This window comes from Castor canadensis, chromosome 12, assembly GCF_047511655.1.
Source record: "Castor canadensis chromosome 12, mCasCan1.hap1v2, whole genome shotgun sequence".
NCBI classification, from domain to species: Eukaryota; Metazoa; Chordata; class Mammalia; order Rodentia; family Castoridae; genus Castor; species Castor canadensis.
Window position 1 is genome coordinate 78,893,532 of NC_133397.1, and position 27,359 is coordinate 78,920,890.

At 36.3% G+C, this 27,359-nt stretch overlaps 1 pseudogene; it reads left to right on the plus strand.

Moving 5' to 3' along the window:
- Positions 1–6,032: 6,032 nt before the first annotated feature.
- LOC109674027 (antizyme inhibitor 1 pseudogene) lies at positions 6,033–25,825 on the plus strand (annotated as a pseudogene).
- Positions 25,826–27,359: the final 1,534 nt, after the last annotated feature.

Below are 27,359 nucleotides of genomic sequence, written 5' to 3' on the forward strand. Positions count from 1 at the left end.
AGGATCTGCATCCACTGCTTTAATGTCTCAGTGTGATCTGCATCTATGACTGAGATTTTCTAGGACCTTCTTCAAATATCTGCTAAGGGACAGAGTGCTGGGTTAAAGTTGCACAAAAGGATTCATTTCACACTTCTAGCTCCAGGTCTATAAGAACATTCATGTTTTCATAGCCATCAAGTTTGTGATACTATTTTATTGGAGCCCCAAGAAATGAATACCACCACTATTCAATGTGAAAACATAGCTGAATGTAAAATGAGGGGAAGTGAGAATCCTGTCATTATTTCTTTTATTAAAATCTATTCCTTTTTTCTTAAAGATCTATTTTTAATTATCACATGTTAATTTTATAAGTGAGGGATTTCACAGGTAATATTCTCATAATGTACATTGATCCTATTCATACCATCTATTATTCTTTTCTCCCAAAACATATTATTCCTACAAAATATTCCTTAAGATATTTGAATTTTAGAGTCCTGCTATTTTAGCAAAATTAACATAAAGCCATATGTATGTCCAATTCTGATTACATGAAAATAACAGACAAATTTTAAAATCTCCACTTCTTTTTCTCTTTTGCATTTTTGAAATGAATAAAACAATGGAATTTTATGCTGTGACTATTGTAGAAGACAAAAGAGTAAGAGAATGTGGGAACTTTGGAGAACAGAGAGATGAGAAATCAGACAAAGGCCAATGAGCCTGACTTAGAACTCCTAGATAAAAGGAATGAATAGTAACACTGAGTGGATCATACATTGTTTAAAAACATCAAATACTGCAATGTGGAAAACTCCAAAGAAAAAGAGACAACTTAACACAGACACGAAATGACAGTTTAAGTGACTAAATCAGTCCCATTTACAAGCAGTCACTTTTCTTATTTTACTCTGAAGCTCAGAAGTCTCAGAATGACCTGAAATTTTAAAATGTTGTTTGCACAGGATGAACTGAGAGCATTGTTAGGGTAGAAGCCCATCCAACTTGAAGAAACCTGGGATTAGGGGGAGGCTGAGAGAGAAATCCTGAGCTAGGACAAGGGGAGTACATGAGCCCCAAGGAGACGACCCACAGGAAGAAAATTCAGATTCACATTTAGTTGTAAGAGTTTGGAGGCTAAAAATGGATGAAGTTCATGTAAGAATAAGGTTTTACCATGTTGTGTGTTTCTTCTCTGGAAGAGAATTTCTGATTTTAAGATAATAAGTATGTAAAGTGATTCAGCTTGCAAGGGCCTGGGTATTTCTACCAATATGACTGACCTAAACCCCTTTGTCATTCTCAGGTGTGTCACACAATGGATGGAAGCAGTCATTACAGTTTGCGTCTGGAAAACTACTTGTATGTAAAATCATTCCTGTGCAGTGAATGCAGAGAATCCAGATCCAGAGGAGTTTTTCCAGAAAGATCATCTGGGTAGGGAAATCATTCAGACTAGATAAACAGGATCAGAACAAAAGAACATTTTTAGGTATTACATGCAGCCTGTCAGATAGGTCAGATGTGTCTCTGTGCAAAGGACTTCAAGAGGGGGAGAGAGGATCAAAATACCCTACGCATATATGTTTAAAGACTACATGATAAAACCCACCAAACATTGTATTAATAAGGAGGGTGAGAGAAAAAGGGAATATAATAGAGGTGATAAACTTGTTCACAGTACACAGGTATGCAGTTACCAAAGGAAATCCTCTCATACTATTAATATATACAATTCAAAATACAGTAAAGTTATTCTATTTAAAAACAATCTCAAGGGGCAGGCACCTGTTTCAGAAACTCAGCCATAGGCTCCTCCCAGAGAGAGAGTCTCATTGTGGCTCATGGGTACTGTATATAACGGCTCAGGTTGGAAAGGTCATGATTTGGGGAAGAGTATCATGGGACTAATCTGATATTCTGATATTTCTAACATGTTCTGACGGATTCAATATGGAGAGGAAAAGGAATCACAAGGCTGTGATTTGTCATTACATGCACAAGGTGTCCTTTATGCATTTTTCTGTCCTGAATGTCAAGACTAATGCAAATCAAACCAAAAACTATGTCTTTGCATTTTTAGTCATTAACAGACTTTTTCCTCATTTCCTGGGGAGCTGGTAAGGTTGAGCTCATCAATACTATCCCTGGAGCTAATAGGTATCTGTATTTGTGAACAAATGTGAGTCTGAACTGCAGGTGTCCAAAGCCTTGACCTCAGGCCCAGGAACAATGTGCAGGTTTTGCACTTTTCTCCCATCTCCATGAAGAGCACACTTATCTTTGTCCTCCTGATGCCCGTCAGTGACTCCAAGCTATAGGGACCTCCTCCATACTCCATTTCCTATGCAATATGGATGCTTTTCAAATGTATTTTCCTTTTGCATCATCCTCTCAAATTATACACACTCTACTTTTCTATGTGTGCGATAGAAGAGCTGGTGTTTGGCCAATTAATTATGTCTTTTATAAGTATCAGTTGCCCTAAGAACAAGAAATGGGGTGAAAATATCTGGAGTGAAGCAGTCTGAAAATATACCTGAATGAAAAGGATAACTTATGAAAGGCAATGAGGAATTACCAAAATCAGTTTGTAGTCCAGGACATAATTACTTTTTAAAAAATGATGTCATTATCATATTATTGTTGCACTAGAGGTTCATTGTGGCATTTACAAAATTGCTTACAATATATTTTAGTTCAATTTGCCCTCTCTTTCATTTTCCTTTATCCCTCCTCCCACCATTTTTAGAATAGTTTCAACAGGTCTCATTTTTCCATTTCCAAATATGTGTACATAATTTTTCTGCCACAGTCACCCTCCTACATCCTTCCTTATACCCTTTTCCCTTCCTACTGGCACTAAGCCCCAGACAGGACCTCTTTTACCTTCCTGTTCTCCATTTTCAAGACAAAAGACATTTTTGTTTGTTTAAGATATCTATACAGAGATTTTCATTATGACATTTCCACGTATATATGTATAGCATCATGAACTGGTTCATCCCATCCATTTTTCTCCTTTCTACCTTATTCCTCTTCTTCTGATTTAAACTTCTATCTTCATTCTTGTATAGAAAGTACATCAACCATATTTACCTTCTTGACTTCCTTTTACTCTCCCTGTCCTGTTAGTGCCTTACCCTTAACATGAACTGTTTTTCATTCTTGTCCTTCTTAGGTGTCTGCTCATTGCTCAGTAGGATTTTTTCATGTACATGCATTATGCTTAAATCAATGTAATCCCCCTCCACTGCACTTCCTTGCCCTTTCCCCCCTATCTTACTTCAGTTAACAGTTCCCAGGACATAATTTCCAGAGTCACTTGCAGAGCCAACTCTGCAATTGCTGTGGTACACAAGCACCCTCTGGTGTCCATGTGTAGAAATACATGGTGAGGTTTTTCCTACATCATTTTTAGAGCAATATTGACTTCTTTCTGGCACATTTTCAAACATGTTTTTTGTCTGCTAAGAACAACAAACATAATTGATTTTCAGATATAGTACAGGATTATGGGAACATTACATAGTGAAATACAGCATTCAGTTAGATGTTAATACCCTTGAATTGGGATTCAACTACCATGTCTGAACTCAAGTCAGCAATATGTCACTATTCTACATTCTCTGGTTGACAATGGAGTGACTGAAGGGACACTGTATTGGGGATACAGTGATTCAGTAACTCATAGTCTTTTATTGCATTTACCTTTTTCCACTTTTGCCATTATATGTGGAGCCAGATAAAAGAAAACACTTTAGATTTCTTAAGTTTAATAACAAGTGCTTAAGGATGAAGGGAAGGAGAGTTAAAGAAAGTTAACTTTATCTACAAGCAAAAATCAACAAAAGATAGCTCCACATCTCTTGTAATTTGTTGAAATTTTTAACAAAACCATAGTGGGCCACAAGAGAGCCACTGAATCTTACTTACTATAAACTTTTCAGATTTTTGACTCCACAGTCCAAAACAATATGCACTTATCCTTATGGACTGCCCTCCTATTCCACAGCTTTCCCTTACTCGACATAATTTCCCTCTCTTACCTAGAGCCAATGTGTAGTCTGTATAAACAATTTATGTTTTTCTTTCCCAAATTTATCTTACAAAGATGCTCATGACTTTTTGAGTAAGTGGATTTATTTAGGTGCTACCAGACTTCCTACTAGGAGTTTCACGAAGTTGTTCCGGAACCTGCTGCTTTCTTTACTAGCTACTCAATAAACCCTTTTATATCAGTAAAAATAAATTATCAAGAGCTTTGGTTTACCAAGTAATGTCCCATTTCCATCTTACTAGCATCCCTGAGGCTCCTTGAAATTTATTGAGCAGGCAATAAACTTCTTGAAACTGGTTTCAAGTTTTCAGTTCTGGCTGATCTCAACTTTATATAATCATCTCAGGAAATCAGATTCTGAGGGGGAGAGGACATTCTCTTCTATCTTTCCCAAACTAAGTCCATCACAGTTTCTATGAACTTTTAAGTCACCCTCTTCTATCTTTCCCAAACTAAGTCCATCACAGTTTCTATGAACTTTTAAGTCAATACTTATGGAAATATTCAAAGTCTTTCTTCAAAACTGCATAAATACTGTGTCTGAAGGTCAGGATGGTGTTTTGTAGCATCCTTTGTACAGTGACAAACACATAGTAAGTGTTCAAGAATTCTGAAATGGCAAAAGGCAGTGTAGATTGTATTTTTGTTGTATTTCCTTGGATATGAACTTTATCTTAATCCTTAATTCCTAAACTTAATCCCAATCTGAAGTCATTGTAATGAAAAATATTTCTGTTTATTTTCTCAACATAATGAGTTAATGTTTCTTTTTGGGGGAACTCTCAGAACCATTACTGATGAAGTAGCATAATCACAAAGTTATATCATGACAAAGAGAGAATGATTATAGGAATAATATGAATAATGAAACTGATTAGGGTGGATGCTAACATAAACTCTTAAAGGTACCATTTTGCACACTTCTCCACACATGAAATTTCAGTTCATTTTGCATCACAGTAGGTCTTTCTGTTATATGCAATCCACTTATAGCTAACCATGAGAACAAGATAAATCTAAGTCTCTTGATATCACATTGGACTGGCTTTAAAATTTCTGTTTCTTATTCCCTTTCTAAAAGCTTTATTTGTCTGAGACAGATGCAGAAAAATGTGATAACACACAATTCCCCCTCAGGTTCTGCTTCTTAGGAAGTCAAGAAATGAAATGAAATTTATAGGATAAAATTGTTTGTAAACTATCATAAAGCTGGAAAAAAAGCAAAGATAGATTCTAAGTCAAATTGACATGTTTTCAGCCACTCTATTATCTAAGCATTTCTAGAGTATTTGGTGGTTGAAAGGTCATTTATAATGGCTTAAAATTACTTTTTGTCATTGTAACTCACACTAGAAAACACAACTACAGCTGATGATATAATCACATTAAAGAAAGCATCCCCATAATGAGAGATCTCAAGGTTCCCTTCATGTTCTTTTTCCTCAAACTGTAAAGGGTTCATTACTGAAGGGTCACAATGCACATCACTGAAGTCACTGCATTGTCAGTAAAAGAATCATTCACCAAAGCTGTTGTATAGATAGAAAAATTTATTACAGAGAATAAGAGTACAAGGTACAGGTGATATTTGCAGGGGGGAAAGTCTTTAACCCTTCCCCTACTGGTGAGCTTTTCAAAATATAGGATATGATTTGACTATAAGAGACAATAATCCCATAGTGAGGAGGGGCTGCAATAGGCTTGGTCTTCAATACAGCGCAGGTTATTGATGAGATTATCAGAAAATGCACTTGTTCTGATGACCTGAGCAAGTTCACAGAAATGGTGAATTCATGAGTGTAATAGTCAGTTTTTTGTTGATCTGACCACATACCAGTGAGAAATAAGAGGGAAAAGAATTATTTCAGCTCACAGTCTCAGAGACTTCAGTCTGCAATACTTAACTCCATTGATTCTGGGCAGGTAAGGAAGAGCATCTTGCCAGTTGGGTTATATAGAAGGAGAGGCTGTTTACCCCAAGGAAGAAATGAAGAAGGCTGGGTCTTTGGCAGGATTATTAACCCCTGCCAACCATCATCTTAATTTGGCATCGTACTTCTATATGGACCACAGAAAAGAGGGCAGCTTCGGGGGCTACTGCCCATCCCCACACAGCCGTCCTGGGGAGGAGGTTCATGTTCAAGCCTGGAGCACTGCAGAGGATCTGATCACGCCACTGGCGCTGCAGGCAATTGCACACCAGGTGATAGACTGCTCTCTTTGTTTTCCTTTTTCTTTTATTATTCATATGTGCATGCAAGGCTTGGGTCATTTCTCCCCCCTGCCCCCACCCCCTCCCTTACCACCCACTCCACCCCCTCCCTCTCCCCCCCCTCAATACCCAGCAGAAACTATTTTGCCCTTATCTCTAATTTTGTTGTAGAGAGAGTATAAGCAATAATAGGAAGGAACAAGGGGTTTTGCTGGTTGAGATAAGGATAGCTATACAGGGCATTGACTCACATTGATTTCCTGTGCGTGGGTGTTACCTTCTAGGTTAATTCTTTTTTATCTAACCTTTTTTCTAGTACCTGTTCCCCTTTTCCTATTGGCCTCAGTTGCTTTAAGGTATCTGCTTTAGTTTCTCTGCGTTAAGGGCAACAAATGTTAGCTAGTTTTTTAGGTGTCTTACCTATCCTCACCCCTCCCTTGTGTGCTCTCGCTTTTATCATGTGCTCATAGTCCAATCCCCTTGTTGTGTTTGCCCTTGATCTAATGTCCACATATGAGGGAGAACATACGATTTTTGGTCTTTTGGGCCAGGCTAACCTCACTCAGAATGATGTTCTCCAATTCCATCCATTTACCAGCAAATGATAACATTTCATTCTTCTTCATGGCTGCATAAAATTCCATTGTGTATAGATACCACATTTTCTTAATCCATTCGTCAGTGCTGGGGCATCTTGGCTGTTTCCATAACTTGGCTATTGTGAATAGTGCCGCAATAAACATGGGTGTGCAGGTGCCTCTGGAGTAACCTGTGTCACATAGACTGCTCTCTTGATGTGTTCTAAAACCATAGGAGCTCAGGAGTAGTCATTCTTCTTGGCAAACTGGACAAAGTTTTGACAAAATATTTTAGTAATAACAGAAAATGAAAACATCTGACATGAATGTGGTGAAAAAGGAACCCTTGCAACACAGTTTGTTTGAATGTGAAATGTAGAGCCACTATTGAAAGCAATATGGACTTTCCTCACAAAAACTAAAACTCTAATTCTATATGGTAGTCCTACATATAGATCCAGCTATCCTATACCTGGGTATAAATGTGAAAGGAAGAAGAAAGTCACCATGAAAAAAAAAAACATCTGCATACTGAAGTTTATTGCACCATTTCATTGTAGAGAGTCATCCTAGGTGTCAATCAACAGATGCATTGATAAAGAAAATAAGGTAAGTATTCATCATGGAGTATTATATGGTGTAAAAAAGCATGACGTGTTGTCATTCATTGGTAAGAAAATAGACGAAGTGCAGATCCTAATTTTAAGTGAAATAAGACAATTGAAACAGGTATTTATTGCAGTTCTCTTGTAAGTTGAAAAATAAACAACATAATAAAAACAGACAACACGAATATTATTAGATTGGGTTATTAGTCCCGGTAATGAGACCAACCTAAGGGGGAAAAGAGGCAAGGGGAGAAGAAGTGCACATAGATGTAATCAACTCATATTTTCATAATGAATAATACATGTCAATACTTATAATTAGCAAAAGTGAGGAGTAGCAGTAGCCATGTTAGCCTTCTTTAGTTAGATATTATATTATTGAACTCCTGCATGCAACTGGAAAATCTGGGAAGTGTGACTGACTCAAGTCTATGCTGGAATTACATGCCAAGCATACAAAGACAGGTTGAATCCTTGATTTAAGCCTAATGAGACTTCTGACCTCTGGAACTGTGAGAAAATCAATTTGTGTTATCTGGAGCCCATGAGTCCCTGTTGATGTGTTGGAGCATCTACAGAAAACTCATGAAAGATGCCATTTTACCTTGTGCCTCCCTGAATAGGTGGGTGTACTCTCTCAATATTTCCACCTCGTTATAATGTGGTGTCAATTTTGATGAGAGACAGAAAAACATTTTACAGTAAGAAGAGTTAGTTCCAAAGTTCTTCATAGTTATAAAATGTCTTGGATAAAAAAAACCTTGATTAATCTTCTATAATATATTATGTGGAAGTCTAAAGATAAATTGACAGCACTGGATAATAGAAGGAAATGTGTGTTTGTTTTGATTTTTTTTTTAATGTTAGAGGGAGAACTGAATCAGGACACAGTCAGAGAGGGAAAGAATGAGTCACAGATTGAAAGGAAATGAATCCATGAAGCAGAAAGCAGGAAAGTGCAAGGTGTGTCCTGTTCCCAAGTCTGAACTGAAATAATTTGAATTTTGTAATGCGCTTAAGAGATTCGCAGTTTCTGGACAAAACTGCAGAGGGACTGAGTTTCAGACCAAGCTCAACATGGCTTGGGACAGAGGCAGCAGAAAGTTGTGAATTTAACACTGTTCTAGTTTTGTGCCTTCAATCATCTTATAGTCATGAGTTCATCTGTGGGATAAGTGTGTCCACAAGGAAAGAATATATTTAAGGTCAGACTAACCTGATTCCCAACACCAGCTTCAGCCTTCACTGACCATGTGACTTGGTGGAAACCACATGGGGGCTCAGGTGGTGGATTATCTCATCTGTGAAATGGAACCCTAAGACATTAAGAAGTATCCTGACGGATTAATCAGATGATGTACCATGAAGTGTAATATTTTAAGAAAAGAGACTCTAGTGCAGTGTTATGTTCTTCTGTGTATCTTAGAAAGAATTGAAATATAAAATATTATAAGCCAGATGTCATACTCAATCATAGATTACATATGATTATTTACCACCAATATTTACCTCAATATACACTGCGGGATTTCATGTACAGTTTTTCTACCATAAAGCCTCCATCAGTCCACTTATATGTATCATTAGAAAGGTGAACTTGGAGATTACAAATGATCATATCACTGTTTCTCTGGGTTTGTCTTGAGCTCCCTTTAGATTAGCTTTCAAGGGAAGTTGTAACAATTTTTAAAAAATAACTTGTGATTTTAAACAACAAAAAGTACTATCTCTCAGGTCTTGAGGGTCAGATCCAAAATCAATTTCCCTGAGCCAGGATCAGGGTGCTATAACACTGAACTCTCTGAAAGGGCTCCCACAGGAGAGTCTGTTCTGGTCCCACCTCTGCAGTGTCTGTCTCTATGTTTCCATTTCCCTCTGCTCTGCTATGTGTCTGCCCTTCTGTCTCCGTCTTATGAGAATACTGGTGATTTTATTTAAAGCCCACTTCCTAATCCAAAGCAATATTGCCTGCATAAGTCTCTTAATTTACATTTGTAAGTGTCATTTTATCATATATACTATTATTCACCACTGCCATAAAATAGGATTAGACAATTCAGGGAATATGCATAGTTTAATAAAAATCTCAGAATCAACATACTATATATATTCGTCTCTCTCCCTCATCCTCTCTTGATCTTTTTATCCTAATTTTTACCACAAATCAATTCAGTTCCCTAAATGTGTCCAATGCTTACTATGCTCAGCCTCAGAGCAAATTGCATAGTGGGACCTGAAGGAGAGTTGCACAAAGATGTACTCCACTACTCATTGTCATATGTAAGGAAGGACACTGCTGGTGGCCTTTGCCCATCTGGGGAGAGATTGTCTCTGGAGAAAACAGTCCAGAATTATTATTATCTGGACCTCTGATTGTCTTCAGGTTCCTATGGTCCTCAGGCCTCATGGAGGGTATGGAATGTCTCTGGCTCAAACTCATCTCTGTCTTCCATGTTAACCCTTTCTACTAACTGTGGACAGTACATTTGTTCACATGGTTGACAAAGCTGAATATATTGTCTTATTTGTGAAAATGAAAGCATCTTTGTTTGCATTTTTTAGTTAAGGTCATGAAACAGTTTGAATATTTTCACCAGGCTGACATGAAAATCAACTTCTGAACCTATGTTTGCTCATGATATGTGGAGAAAATCCCTAATAATGAATATTATACCCAATTGTCTCACATCCAAATTCTGTTTTTATTGTTCCCTCCAAAGATATTTGGGCTTAGGGAACTGTTTTCTAACAAATTCTAGTGATTGCAGAGGGCATCAGGGCCAGAAGGTTCTAGGGGAACACAGGTTGGTTTGTCTCTCTTGGACATCTTATTTTTTGCCTGCTATGGTTTTAATCAGTGATTAATGTGACAAGCTAACTGATTAGGAATGTTAGCAGCATGTGTTAAAAATGTTCTTTCTAGACTTAATAAACTGAACCCCATGAGCACCCTCAGGTCTAAAGAACTTGAAAATGAGGAAAAGTACTGTCTCTCATAGGTAGAGGAATAACAGGCTTATTGTTTTTAAAGTCGAGCAGAAAGGTACAGAGATTTTTTAAAACCTAACAGATATATGAAATTCCATGTAATAATTGTTACATTCTAGTATTCATATATTAGAACAGCAAGGTATGCACCCACTGGTTTTATGTCTCAGTGTGACCTACACCTTTGAATGAGATTTTCTAGGAGCTTCATCAAAATCTGCTAAAGAACAGAGTCCTGCATATCAACTGCACAGAAGAACTCATTGTACACTTCTAGTATTCAAAACAATAATTTTTACAGCCATCAAGTTGTGGCACTTAGTTATCGGAGCACCAAGAAATGAATACCATCACTATTTAATACGGAAACTTGGATTGAGATAAAATGGGGAGCAGTGAGAATCCTGCCATTTTGTCTTACATTAAAATATATTCCATTTTTCTTAAAGATCCATTTTTAGTTGTCACATATTGTTATAAAAAGTGAGGAGTTTCATATGTGCCATATACAATATACTTTGATCAATAACTATTATTTTCCCAAAAAACATATGATTGCCACAAAATATTCTTTAACATGCTTGAAGTTCAGATTATTGCTATTTTTGCAAAATTAACATGAAATTATAGGTATGTCCAACTCTGATTATATGAAATTAACAGAAAATCTTCAAAATCTTCACTTCCAATCTATCTCATCCAAGTCTCTAATTGTTTTCTTGTGATATGTATTAAGATATGAGAAAGATTTTTGAAAAACTTTAGTAGCCAATAAAACCTTTGAGATTTTCCCATACTATTTTTAGAGAGAAATTGCCATATTCTTAATTCTGAAATAGAAATAGACTTGTGGTTTTTTGAATTTGCGTAAAATACACATAGTGTGTACAGCAACAAAATTAAATGTGTAATGAACGTATTTTATATATATTCCTGATCCAGATAAACAATTCTTTAGTTTCTCTATATGCCACAATTGTGCCCTTCCCAGGCTTATAATCTATTCAGCTCTCTACACTAATATTTGCCACAATAGCTTGTTTTCTCCTATGTTTGAACAGCATAAGTTGAAGAAAGTGTCTACGTGCATTTTTAAATTACAAATGATTACATGGTGGTAATTTTTAACTGGAATGTTAATACTTTGAAAAAAGAAAAAAGGAAACACAAAAGTATAAAAGTATAAAACAATGAGTTGCTACTCTCAAATATTTGAGTAACAAATAGAATTTATTACCACTGAAACTTTTATAGAAATCAAATGGTCAGGTACAGCAAGCACTGAGCTATTACAAACTGGAGATGCTTTTGTCACTGAAATTCACAAAGATGAAACACAATTTCTGAAAATGTAAATTCTGACACCAAAGCTACAAAACTGTAACTATACATATATGACTTGTTTACAGAAATATGTACTTTTTCAAATTTTATGTTTTTGGTCTGAATAAAACGATGGGATTATATGCTTTGACTATTGTAGAACTTTGGAGTATAGAGAGAAGAGAAATCAGACGAAGACAAATGAATCTGATGTGGAAATTCTGGTGAAAAGGATTGAATAAAACTTTTAGAGGAGTCATGTGGTTTAAACAATCAAATGTTACAACGTGTCACACTCTTTGCAGAAAAAAAAGAGACAACTTCACAAAGAGTGAGAGTTTCATAACTTAATCAGTCTCATTTATAAGCAGTCATTTTTCTCCTTTCACGCTAAAGCTCAGAAGTCTCAAAAGGACCTGAGCTTCTAAAATGTAGTTTACATAGGAATTCTGCAGTGAGAGGATAAACTTTCAACATTATTAGGGTAGAAGCATATACACCTTGAAGAAACTTGGGATTAGGGGCAGCCTGAGATAGAAATCTTGACCTAGGACAAGTAGAGCACATGAGCCCCAAGGAGATGACCCAATGGCAGAAAATTCAGATTCAGATTAATGGCAAGAATTTGGATCATTGACTGGATGGGGCTCATGTAAAACTAACTTTTTCCATGTTGTATGTTTCTTCTCTGAAAGATAGTTTTTATGTTTAAGATAGTAAGTATATAAAGTGATTTATCATAGGAGGGCCTGGATATCTCTACCAATATGAATGACCTATAACCCTTAGACATTGGATGGGGCTCATGTAAAACTAAACTTTTTCCATGTCGTATGTTTCTTCTCTGAAAGATAGTTTCTATGTTTAAGATAGTAAGTATATAAAGTGATTTAGCATGGAAGGGCCTGGATATCTCTACCAATATGAATGACCTATAACCCTTAGACATTCTCAGATGTCTTATACACTAGATAGTAACAATCATACAGCTCATGACTTAAAAATTACTAATATATAAAACCATTCTCATGCCATGAATGAACAGAACCAGAGGACAAAAGAGCTTTCCCAGAAAGATCATCCTTGGCAGGAAAATATTTTGGTGGTATCTTCAGTCTCAATAAATATGATCAGAACAAAAGATCATTTTGCATATTAGATGAAGTCTGCTTAGTAAACTTAATAGGCCACATGTGGCTTTATGTAAAAGACTTTTAGTGGGGGAAAGAGGATCAAAATACTCTACATGTATGTTTGAAGACTGCATAATGAAACTCACCAAACTCTGTATAACAAGGAGGGTGAGAGGGAGAAGGAAAGGGATATAATGGAGATAATGAACTTGTTCAAAGTATACCAGACACATGTATGGAATTAGCACAATGAAACCCTATCATTTTATTAATATATACTAATTTAAAATGAATATCTCAAGGGCACAGATATAGTCTTCTTCCAGAAGGAGCATGACATTGTAGATAATTCAGGTTGCCCAAGCATGGGGATTGCCCAACCATGGACTCAGGTTGGGTAGGTCATGATTTGGGCAAGTGTTCAATGGACTAATCTGACATTCTGATAGTTCTTATGTAATCTGAAAAATTCAATATGAGGAAAGAAGGAGTTATAAGGCTGATTTGTCATTGGATGCTGAGAGGTATTCTTTCTGCACATTTTTCTTTCCTGAATATCCACACTGATGTGATTCTAACCAAACATTATTTACATTGTCTTTGTAGTCATTGACAAAATATGTCTGCATTTCCTGGGGAGCTGGTAAGGCAGACTATTTCAGTATAATCTCTAAATCTATTAGGAATCTGTGTTTGTGAGTAAATGTGAGTCTCACCCATATATATCCAAAGCTTGGACCTCTGGTCTGGGAACAATGTGCAGGCTTTGCACTTTCTTCCACTTTGATCAGCAGCACCTTGATCTTTGTCCTCTTGATGGTCATCAATGACTCTATGCTCCAGGGACCCTCTCCAAACTCCTTTTCCTATACTATATGGATACTTTCTCAAGTGCATTTTCTTTTTGAGTCATCCTCTCAGATTTTACACACTCTACTTCTCTCTGTGTGTGATAGAAGAACTGATGTTTGACCATTTACCAATTAATTATGTCTTTTCTAAGAATCAGTTGGCCTCAGAACAGGAATGGGTAGAAAATGGATGGAGTTAGGCAGTGTGAAATTATGCCTGAATTAAAAATATAATTTATGAAAGGCAACAAGGAATTACTAATAACAATAATACCTGAAACAGTTTGGACTCCAGGACACAGTTCTCAGAACCACCTGGAAAGCAAAATCTTCAATTGCTCTGTGCATTTGCCCCATCTGGTGGCCAAGTGTGGACAGACATGTTGAAGTTTTTACTGCCTCTAGATAGCATCATTTTTGAGGAACATTTTCAAACATACCCTGGTACACTTTCAAACATTCTTTGTGTTTGTTGGTTTGTTAAGAACAATATTCATAAGTGATTTTCAGATACACTATAGGACTTTGGGAACATTGAATAGGATATGCAACTTTTACTTAGATGTTAATAGTCTATAAATTGGGATTTGACCACCATGTCTGAACTCAAAAGTCAGCAATACTTCACAATTCAGCACTCTCTGATGGACAATAGAGCGACTGTAGAGCCACTGTGCTCGGAGTCCACAGCAATTCACTCTTTCTTAGTCTTTCCTTGTGCTACGCATTTGTTCTTTACTTCTGTTATTATATATGAGGCCAGATAAAAGAAAACTTCTTAGATTTCTTAAGTTTAAAACAAGGGCTGAATGATGAAATGAGGAGAGCTAAGGCAAGTTAATCAGCAAATAGATACAAACAGAAATTAACAAAGGATATTTCCAAATCTCTTGAAGTTTGTTGAAACTTTAAACAAAACCTCAGTGACCGACCAAAAGGGCTACTTAATCTTGGTTACTATAAACTTTCCAGATTGTTAACCCCAAATATTCTTTAAGCAACATGTGCTTATCATGATAGAACGCCCTCCTACTTTACCAGCATTCCCCCACTCTCCGTAATCTACCTCCTCTTATGTAGAGGCAATATGAGATCTGTGTGAACAATGTGTTTTTCTTCTCCAAGTTTTTCTTACAAAAATGCCCAGGACTCTTTGGTTAACTGGATATACTTAGTTGCTATCCAGCCTTCCTACTAGGAGTTGCAGGAAGTTGTCCCAGGACTTGGTGCTTTTCTGAATGGCATCTGTAGCGACTCAATATACCATCTTATATCAGAAAAAGTAAAGTCTCAAGCGCTTTGGCTTACCAAGCAGTGTCCCTTTTCTATCCTACTGGCACTCCATGTAAGCATCTCAGGGAATCCGGGTAGTGCTTGTCAGATAATTTTGAGGGAAGGGGATGCCCCATTCTATCTTCCTTAAACCCAACACATAGGTTTTATGAAAGTTTAAACCAATACTTATAGAAATATTGAAAGTCTTTCTTCAAAACTTCATAAATTCTGTGTCTAAAAGCCAAAAATGATGCTTTTGTACCCTCCCTAGTTCAGTGTTAAACACACAGTAAGTCTTCAAGAATTCTGAAAATGGCAATTGGCAGTGTAGATTATGTTTTTGTTGTTATTTTTGTTGTTATTTCCTTGGATATGAAAGTTCTCTTGAATCCTTAATTCCTAAATCTAATCCCAATCTGAAGTCCTTGTAATAAAAAAATTTCTGTTTATTTTCCCAGGACCATAGATTTAATGTTTCTTTTTCTTTGGGAAAACCCAGAATCATTTATGATGAAGTAGCACTGTCACAAAGCCAACTCATGTCAAAGAGATAAAATGATTATGGGTATATTATAAATAATGAAACTGATTAGGGTGGATGCTAACATGACCTCAGAAAGGTAGCATTTTCAAGGTAGTCTCAGGAATTACTTCATTAAGTATGAAATTTCAGTTAATACGCATCAAAATAGGTCTAGGTATAATCTGCAATCCACTTGTCTGCAACCACGGGTACAAAATACCTATAATACATTTCTTGATATCACTTTGGCCTTACATTAAAATTTATGTTTCCTATTTACCTTATAAAAGATTTGTTCATCTGAGAGTGATAAATTAAAGTTTTCCAGCACACAACTCCAGCTCAGGTTCTGTTTGTAAGGAAATCAAGCAATGAAATGAAGCTTATAGATCAAAATCATTTGTGAAATATCATACAGCTGGACAAAAAAGACAGATTTGAAGCCAAATTGACATGAATTTAGCCATCATATTATCTAGGCATTTCTGAACAATTTGGTGATTGAAGTGTCATTTATACAGACTCATCATTTTTGCCATTTGAACTCACACTAGAAAACACAGTCCATTGCAGGTGACATAATCAAAGTAAGGAAAGTATCTCCATGATGAGATGTCTCAAGATTCCTTTCATTACCTTCTTCCTCTAACTGTAAAGTTTCCAACATTGAAGAATCACAATGAATGTGATTGAAGTCACTGTACTCTTTATAAGAGACAAATTCACCACAGAACTCAAATACATAAAAAACCTATCACATAGCAAAAGAACACAAGTCATAGGTGATATTCACAGGTGGAAATGGTTTTGTACCTTTCCCCTGCTGTTGGCATTTTCAAAATAGAAGCTACATTTTGAGTATAGGAGAAATAATCCCATAGTGAGGAATAGCAACAAACAGGCAAGATCCTGAATACACTAACAGGTCATTGATGAGATTATCAAAACAGGCACTTGTTCTGATGCCCTGAATAAGTTCACAGAAATGGTGATTTCCTGGGCAGATTAGTCAGTTTTAATGTTGATGCGACCAAATACCAGGCAGAAACAACTTAAGAAAGAAAAGAATTATTTCAGCTCAGTCTCAGAGATTTGAGTCCTTAATTCTTGACACCATTGATACTGGTCCAATAGAGGCAGAACATCTTGGCAAGTGGTAGCTTCTGGAGGAAGAGGCTGTTTTACCTCATGAAAAATAGGAAGAGAGTAGAGCCTTTGATAGGATTCCTAATGCCTGCATAACATTATCAGAAACTGACAAAGACAGCTGCATAGACCACAAAGCAGACTGTAGCTGCAGGAGCCACTGCCTCTCCCCACACAGGCATCTGCAGGGGGGGGGTTCATGCTCAGGACTGGAACACTGCAGAGGAACAGATCATGCTGCTGGCACTGCAGTCAGCTCAACACCAGGTGTTTGACTGCTCTCCTGATGTATACTAAAACTGCAGGGCACAGGGGTGGTCATTCTTCTCAGCAAAGTGGATATTCAGAAGCTAAAACAAGTCCTGTGTAGAGATTGGCACCAGTAGCAGGTGTAGGATATAAGGAAAGGGTATGTGAGAGTGAATATGATGAAAATAATGTACACTGATGTATGAAAGTGGAAAAATGAGATTCATTGAAACAATTCCAGTAGTGGGGGGAGAAGGGATAAATGAGAATGATGGAGGGAATTAAATCAACTGTGATATATTGTAAAAAAACTTCAGTGAATGTCACAATATAACCCAATACAGTACAACTATAATAAAAAAGTACCCTAAGATAGTTAGGGTACTGATCTCCATTCCCAAGAGCAAACTATGACCAAGGGCTGCAGCTGGGAGGCACAATGGAGTTTGGCTGTGTGAGCCAACATGCCTGGGTATGTATGGAATCAATCTTTTGTGGTGGGGGCTGAGAAGGAGATGAGAGAAAGGCAGTGATGCTCTGAAGACTAGTCCAGGACTAGGAACTATAATCTCAGAAACCCAAGGAGTGAAAAAATTCTGGGAATTCTAGAAATATAATTGTTTTTTATGTGTGCTAGTATAGTAATATATAGGCATATGTTTGCACAAGCAATATAAATATATATGCATATATTACATGTACTTAAACACATATGTACATAGGCAAACTTATAGGTATAAATATACACTTTTAATTTTTAAATTTGACCATGATTTTTATTAAATGTGTATGGTATATGTAAACTCTATTTCTAATCACTATGGTGAATATTGCTACACTATAGATAATCTTTCCATTAACTGTTTCTGTTTGATGTTCCAATAAATCAACTAAACTGTATTTCGTTTATTCACATATTTTATATTTTACTTCTACGTATTCTATTTCTTTCTAAATTGTTTTCTAAGTATTTATAGTTACATTATCAGTTTTTTAAAAGTGCATCTAGTTGTAGGTCTGCTTGTTTATTGTTATATAAGTCAGCTTCTCAATAATAATGGTGTAAAACAAACCACTCCAAAAGACAGTGCTCACAACACAAAGCATTTATCTTAATGCTTGTTGATGTTCACACTCACAGTTATTTGCCTGATCCAGGCAGGGCTCAGCTTAGTGGTTTTCATGCTAGTCACTGGGCTCACCTCCAGTCTCTTGATTTCTGATGTCAAACTACTGAAAGAAAATTATGTGCACTAGCTAAACAGACACATAAAATTTGTTTGTTTTGTATTTTAATATTTCCTCAAGTTACTGAAAAGATATTAATCCATTTTACCTTTAATGGATAAGATCATTTAATTGAGAAATAATTATTTCAAACTTCAGCATTAAAAATAAAAATTAATTTTGTGTTATTTAAACATAAAAAACATGAATATGTTCTCAGTGTATGAATTAAATCAATTTTCTTAAAAGATCTCATTTACTGAAGTAAAAATTCCCTAAAACATAACTTCTATAATCATTTCTGGATCATTGTTATCTGGAAGTGAAGACTGCCATTCAGCAGTTCTAAGGTAGGCCTTCACTTCAGCATCTGTAACCTGCTCTCAGTAATGGTGAGGTTGTTCTTGGATTCAGAACAAATTTTGGTAGCAAAGTTTTTAAAAATGTCATATCCGTGTGTGTGTATGTGTGTGTGTTTATGTGTGTGTATATTTCAAGGAAGTAATGGGCTGAGAGCATGGCTCAATTAGTTGAGTACCTGTCTAGAAATTATGAGGCATAGTTTAAACTCTATTACTGTCAAAAAAAAAAAGAAAAAGAAAAGGAAGATCAAGCAATTGCTGTAAAAATTTAATGTCATTTCTCATTTTTGTATTTATTATGTGACAATGAAATTTGTTGCTATGACTCTAGACTTAATAATAATATTTGTAAACAGTTGCAAGTGTGATCTAGAGCCATCACCAACTGACCTGTTTTTGAGTCAGGAAATAGTGATCACTTCTGTCAATTACCCAGCGTCTGCATCATTCTGGAAGCACAATTGTCACTTCCCATTCTCCCTCTCTGGTTTCTGAAGAAGTTGCTCCCGAGGGACCTCTGTGAAATTTGAAAACTAAAAATGGAGTATTTTGTCCTGTCATCAGCACCTGAGTTAAGACATGGACGGAGGGGATTCTGATGACTTCAATAAGTATTGCTATATTGTGAATAAACTTTGCATTAACTCTTCCTGTGAGAAGTTTCAATAAATGACCTAAAATGTATTCTGCTCATTCACATGCTTTTCAGAGTTCTATTTTTTCTATGTAGTCGGTATTAGTGAGCTGTGAGCCGAGAGCATTAGCACCATTACCCTGGAGTTTCCTAGATAGATCTGCAGGGCTCATGGTTAGACAGTCAAAATCTTGGGTGGTAGACACACCTGGCTACTGGTGGAGGTCCAGAAAATCCCCAATTTGTAGACTCTTTTTATATTTGATTGGCAAATCCCCAGGTCTTTGAAAGGCTCACAAAAATGTTTGATCTGACGACTATGCTAATTAAACTTGATTGATTATTGCATAATGTATACGTATATGGAACATCATATTGTACACCAAGAAATAAATATGTGTCAATCAAAAATTCTTTTCAAAAGCTATAAAGACACCCATTGCTTTTTTTTTAAATCCTGCTTGATATACATAGAATGACATTTCTTTAACCTTATGAATCCAAATTGGTACCTGAACCCAATCTACTCAAGAGTACATATCTGTGTCCTTTATATATCTTTGCTTCTGTGACTTAGCAATAGGAAAGAGAGAGCTAGATTACAGAGAAGCCTCACTGGCCCTTCTACCAGACCCTCCCAGTGATCTTGAGATCCTGGCTCGATCAAAGAAACTCTCTCAGCAGTAAGGGCACAAAGAGAAGCAGCTATGACAGTCCAGCCTCACATTTCCACTTCCCTGGGTGGTTTATGTTATGACTTGTTATCACTGTGGTTGGCTTATTATAATCCTGTTGACAGTAATAAGTTGCAATATCTTCAGGCTCTAGGCTGCTGATGGTGAGAGTGAAATCTGTCCCAGATCCACTGCCACTGAACCTGGATGGGACTCCAGATTGCAATGTGGATACAGTATGGATCGGGAGCTTAGGAGCTTTGCCTGGTTTCTACTGATACCAGTTCAATTCATTGCTAATGCCCTGACTGGTTTTGCAAGTGATGGTGACTGTCTCCTGGAGATGAAGATAGGAAAGATGAAGAGTGGGTCATCTGGATGTCACACCTGGCACCTGGCATTGGAAACATGAAAAGAAAAATAATAACACGCACTTTGATAATCATGTTATAAGACGACTTTCCTGAAAAGCCAGGCAGCACTATTGACAAGGCGCTGAGTATATCCCCAGCTTGCTCCTTTCTTACCTGGGAGCCAGAACAACAGGATTCCCAGGAGCTGAGCACAAACCTTCATGACCATGCTGTGTCCTGACTGGTACCAACTCCTGCACAGGATGTGACCACAGTACTGAAAAGTCCCCAGGGCAGTGAGTGGACCTTGCTTTCAGCACATGGAAATCAATAGGTACAGGGCAGAACTAGACACAGCTGCTAGGATTGCTCATCTCAGTAACTGTAAACAGTCATAAGGTCTTATGTGTCTCAGTTAGAGGAGGACAGTACGTAATCATTCGGGTTTTTTTTCCCTTGGAGGCAATTTTTAGTGTGTTTTCAATATTTGAAAGAGACAGGAGGACCAGATGGAATAATGTATCTCATAATTGGATTGAAACAATGTAAAAGAAGATTCTTTCTTTTTTAGATTCTTTTTTGGAAGTACCGGTGTTTTGAAGTCAGGATCTCATGTTTGTTTGGCAGATGGTCTAGCACTTGACCCACAATTCCAGTAATTTTGTGCTTTAGCTATTTTTTGGAAAGGATCTTGAATTTTGCCCAATATCAAAGTTGAACAATGGTCCTCCTACCTACCTCTACCTCATAACTTGCATTACAGGCTTGAACCACCTCCCCCAGCTTCTTCAGTTTGATGTGGTTGACATAAATTTTTGCACCAGCTGGCCTTGAATAGAAATCCTCTCAATCTATATCTCAGTTACCTGGGATTATAGGTGTGAACCACCAGCTTAGCCTAGAGAATATTCTTGTTTGTAGGAAATGCATAATAAAGTCTAATACAAAGGAATATAGTGCTTTAGCTCATTCTTAATTCAGTATGACTGGAAAACATTTTGTGTTGTTCATATAATATAATAGGAATTACAAATTGGTTCATTTGTTTACATTAAAAATATCACCTATCAGAAGTGGTTTTTTCACCTTTACAGTTCAATTTACTATATATGGAAATCACTTGGGTTTTATATTTTCAGTTAAATTTTGAACTAAGTTTGCAATATATAAAATAGATTTTACATTAGTTCAGTACTTTTTAGTGTACCAATTTGAAATACACAGGTTCAAATTTCATATTTAAATGAGTCCTCAAATATAACACAGACATGTCTTAAAGTTACTATATTATTCAAATGTGATATTTGCAGCTCAGCACCTTCATGTACAACGGCTCTGTTATGGAGACGGCAAAACTGATGCCTGTATAATCAAGCAAAAGATTCAAAATTGTACCATCTTTAAAAAGGTTTGGCATTTCTTTGGACCATAACAATGCACAACCTAAGAACATAGGGAACACTTCCTCCTCCATGTTACAGTTTTAAAAAGTTGCATGGTTGCCTGAAGTTTTCATAAAACCCCATATTATACCTCGGAAAATTCAAGGAAAATTAGATGACAATAAATTGGAGTCCTAAATTCTTTTTTCATTTAACAGAATCCATGATATTAAACAGGTGTTGATCAAATAAAAATACTAAGCACCTATTGGTTTGTGAATGAAATTAGAGGTTCACAATCAATTTTTCTATACCTTGAAATCAAGGTTTGAAAACCAACTATGTAAGTGCATTACAAACTTCTCCTGTGTAGCACAGGTAGAATTTTCTGTCCATTGGAACCAAAGTAAAGTCACATTTCCTCTTGGGAGACATAAATTCCACATCTGAACATAGAGCAATTTGGGAAGAAATGACCACTGTGATTCTGAGATTTAAGATTACTAATATACTAGTAGTGAACAAAGCAAATTCCTGGCGAAACTGTCAGGTTAGTGATGTTAACTCCCTTTCCCATCTACCATAAAATTCTAGTATGAAAATAATTAAAAGTAATTACTAAGTTGAACAAATGTGATATAATAGGAAACTAAGGGAATATTTCAAACTAATAACAACCACAAAATCCTAAATTTGAAATCACTGCAATAGTGAAATTAAAGAAAGCGTACTTCCCTCATCCCTTCTCCATTCTGCAATTTTATTTTCCTCCCAAAGTTTATTCAATGTATTTCATAGAATTTTCCATGTCAGCCAAACTTGTGATTTAAAAATTTACTAAGATACTTATGCATTATATCTATACAAAAACACTTATTAACTGTTACACTTGGTTTATGCAAGATTAACATCTTGGTGATAAAATTGTTAAAACATCATGATTACTGCATATTAACTCTTCATAACAAATCTGAACAAATCTGAACTTCACATTAATTTGCCAAACACTTTAAATTACTAATTAAATAACTGAAAAATGTTCAGAGTCATACTAAACCTAAATGGGCTAAAAGAATAATAACCTTCAAAACAGACCATACACACATCTATTTTAAAACTACCTTTGCCAGCTAGTGCCTTTCCCAATGTTTTAGGCTGAAAAAAACAGTAACACTACACAAAAATTTATTGCAATCGTGCAAAGTTATATCAAGTCAAATACAACAGGTATTATGATGCAATTTCACATTTGTTAAGCTATAGTTCAAAGCACAAATTTATACATTCTAAATACACCAAATTTATCTAATGAAGTCACAATGGTCTTCCAATGACATTTGATATATCTGGGTGAAAGACATTAACTTTACAAGACTTTTTAACAGGAATTCTTAGTATAAAAACTGTGTACTTGTATATAAATGGTATAATGGGGAACCAAATTAATAGGCTTTCATCTCCACTAAGTCATCCATTTTGTTGCATATTTTATTTTAAATGCTTAAGTTGTAGAAGAAACTGGTATTTTAATCTGGATACATTATTTAAATCTACCATTACTGCCAATGAATTATAGATCAAGCTGATTTCCTCTGGTCCCAAATAGCTATTAGTATTAATTTTTGTTTCCAAGAGAATGGCAGAATAGATTCATTTTTTCCACACTGGAAGGTAGATGAGACAAGCTTAACCTGCTACTTCAGACCTATGGAAGCATTAGTGCTGTATCAAATTTCAGTGGAAAAGCTGTTTTCTTGGCTTTGTTTTATGCAAGCAGGTACAAAGAAGAAGTTCTTCACCATTGTGTCTGAAGTAGTTCCAGCATCTTTCTTCTCATATCAATGATTGAATAACATCATAGAATAAATATCTGGCCTCTAAAAAATTAAAAAGCAAGTTTATGGAAACAAACTGCTCCCGTGTTATCAAAGATAGGTCAATCTCTCTCATTCAGCTCAGGAAGAACCACAATTTGATTAAGCTCATTACAGGATGGATCCCAAAGACTGCTTGTAAATAAAGGCTCATCTTCCTTGTATTTGTTTTAAATCTCTGGAATTGTATTTAAGTCCTCAGACAGCTTATCTGCAAAAGATATATAATAGCTTCCAGGTTCTGCTTTTCTTCCCACATCAACCCTTCAACCTGTGGGTATTTCTGCTCAAGGTAATTGCATCTCTCTTTAAAAATTCCACCAAAAAAAAGAGAAGAATCTTTACCCAACATTTTGAGCCATATCTTGCTGTTCTGAACAAGTATACAAATACCCATGGGCATAAGAGAAGTTTTATTTCAATGCTGAGCCATCCTGGGAACCTAGCTGATGATGGGGGTCCATCTCCTAACTTGTCCATTTTGTTACATAGTCTAACAACCCAGACACAGGTTTGTTGGTTCATCTTTAATTATTACTGGTTTATGACTTTCAACTTTGTGGAATATGGCTGAGATGAATATGGTTTGATGATGCAAACTACTCCATTGACATGTTGGATAAAGGAACAAGCCTTGGAAATTATATTGATAACTATGTTTGTGAACATACCCTGATGGAAAAATATATTTTTTTGTGGAGGATCTTGGAAAGACTGTGAAGAAACACAGTCACTGGCAGAATGAGGTGGCCTAGACAAAGCCACTTTACCCAGGGAAATACAACTATACTCCAGTACTTGAGATTTTGGGAGCCCTTGGAACTGGATTTGCTTGTTATAAAAAAATGAGATGACTTTAGTGCAAAAATTTGGTGTATCTCCAGAAAATATCATTTATATAAGTTCTTCCAAGGAAGTTTCTTAGATAAAGTATGCAACAAAAGTTGTAATAAAAATCATGACATGTGACAATGAAATTGAATTAAAGAAAATAGGGTATAATCACCCAAATGCCAAGGTCTTACTACATATTACAACAGAAGATGATTTTGGAGATGAAGAGGGTAACATGTAGTTTGGCACTACACTGAATAACTGTAGGCATCTTTTGGAATGTGCTAAGAACTTGATGTCCAAATAATAGTGTTTAAATTTCTTGTTTCAAGTGCTTGCAAAGAATCTCAAATATTCGTACATGCTCTATCTGACATGCGATGTGTTTGACATGGCTGGAGAATTTGGATTTACAATGAACATGTTAGACATTGGTGGAGGCTTCACAGGAACTGAATTTCAATTAGAAGAGGTTATCATGTTATCAGCCCTCTGATGGATATCTATTTTCCAGAATGTTCTGGCATTAAGATAATTTCAGAAACTGAAAGTTACTATGTGTCTTCTGTAGAAGTGTGTTTAATGCATTCAAAAGCACTTTGGAGGAAGTTGTGGTGGTGTCTGCCTATATTCATATGAATTCAATAGGTAGAGGTTTGAGCCTCAGGAATACAGACCAGTGAGACAAACATCAGTGACACCCTAACTCAAAAACCAAATTTCTAAAAAATGGATTGAGAATGTGGCTCATGGTGTAGGATTTGCCTAGCAAGTATCCAACTCTAGACCCAATCCTCAGTAATGCAAAAAGAAGGTTCTTTGTAGTTCCCTCAGCATAATCATTTCAATAAAGTGAAGCAACATACCACAAATGTACAGAGATTAAATCATAATTCTGTATTCACAATTGCATCTTCAACAAAACTACAGGTCTCTTTTATGCCCAGTGACTACTTGAGCTGCATCTTATTCTCAACTTAGCATTTCCTATATTCTGTCCATTTGGGGCCAATTGTTTTATCAGCATAAAGGGCTAACTAGTGATACTAGACCTAATTACTTCAACAAAAATCACTATTAGATAAGACATGTTCCTGAGATGTGCTATAAAGGCCACTGTCTTGTTTTATTCTTCAGCAGTAAGGGGCAACACCACCCTGACCCAGATATTTGTTTGTCTGAATCTGTAGCAGAGAAAGAATCTCTATCTTCTTTCAATTCTGTGCAGATGAAAAAGGAGGAACAACTGGATACCAATAAATCTTGTACAAAGATTTGATCACCTCATATGTCACATCTACATCCTTTCTCCAGACATGCTGGCCCAGTTCAGCAGCAGAGGAAGCAGAACCAGCTATGACTTCAGTGACCACACACTGGAGCTTGAAGAATCTAGTGAATCTGGTGGCCAGAACACCACAGTACAACCTGGGCACAAGCCTCCTGAGACTTATCCAACAGCCTGATTTAAGGGAAATAAGTGGCAAGCAAACAGCCTGCCAGGATCCAATTCTTGTGAGGAATGTGAGTACTACACACCAGACTTCTGGCTAGACTACTAGTCCCTACTACCTTTAGCCTTAAATTCTTTGTGCTTCTGCTACATCTACCAGACATATCTGTATGTCACTGTGCTCTCTAAAGCTGAAAAGGCAGCTCTGCCTATACACATGGTAGACCATAGAGCCTGGAATGATCACTCCCAGGAAACCTCAAAGGATGATGACAGGAGGAAGTGCATACATACCCCACTTTCCTCATACTACCTTACATAACCCAGAGGCATTTTACCTGTCTCCATATTGGGCTTCAGAAAGACTCATCCTCAGTAGTAAATCAGATTGCTAAAGGGTGTTTTTCCTCTCATCTTTTCTTCCATATCTTTTGGTCTTTCTTTCTTCCTGTGCTTCCAACACCTCAACTGCACAGGAATTGTTGTCATAGAATCCAGTCTAAAATAAAAACAAATCCTTATTTTTGGAGAGCATTATGTTCAGAATTTTTGCCACTCTTCTTTTATAAATGAATAGGAAAATTTAAAATATCCCAGAAACAATTAATTTCCCTTTACTAACATCTCTTAGGTTGTATTGAAGCAATAATTCACTTTTCTGGACCACAAAATGAGAAAAGCATCTAACAAATAGGTTTGCATCATAGGTCCACATTAGAAGCAGTGAAATAAACATCCCCTAGCCTTTGAACCCCACATATCAGAGTGCCCAGTGTCACAGATTTCTTCATGCTGTTTTCTTTCATAAATCTGTTGTGTGATATTTCATTTACTTTAGGGGAGTGCAGTTTTGGAGAATAGATGATAGTAGTGGCTGATGAATGAATAACAAAACCCCCAGAGAAATCATCTCTTATTTTCTAGAGCATAAATTTATTACCTTATATGCCAAAAGGACCTTGGTACATGTGGTTAATCTAAGGATTTTTAGATCTGAATATTATCCTGAATTATTTGGGTAAGACCATGTAATCACAGATGTTCTAATGATATGAAGGGAGGGGATCACAGTAAGATAGCTGATGTGACAATGAGATGGTTGTTGGTTTGTGGAAACATCTTTAAGCTAGAAAGGTAGGAATCAGGTTCCCTGCCTTGCAGACTCAAAAGGAAGTTAGCAACTTAGACTCTTTGATTGCTTTTGGTTTTTTTATTTCCGACAAGTTATTACTATGCATCTCAGACTGGCCTGGAACTCATTATGTGAACCGTGAAGTCATGATCTTCCTGCCTCTACCTCCCACATGTTGGGATTACAAGCATGAGTCACTAAGACAGGCTGACTACTTGATTTCAGTTAAATGAGATTTCTGACTTTTAGAACTATGAGAGAATCTGTTTGTTTTATTTGAAGCTAGTGAGTACTGGTGATCTGTTTAAGCATCTACAGCAAACTCATACAAAAAGAGAGGATATTTTTTAATCCCAGAGTTGGTGGTTGTCCTCTGATCTCTCAATATTGCCACCTTATCATGTGGTGTCAATTTTGACAAGAGTTAGCACCAAAGTTCTTCATAGTTACAAAATGTCTTGGATAATCTTCCTTGATTAAATCTAATACAATCTGATTTTAGA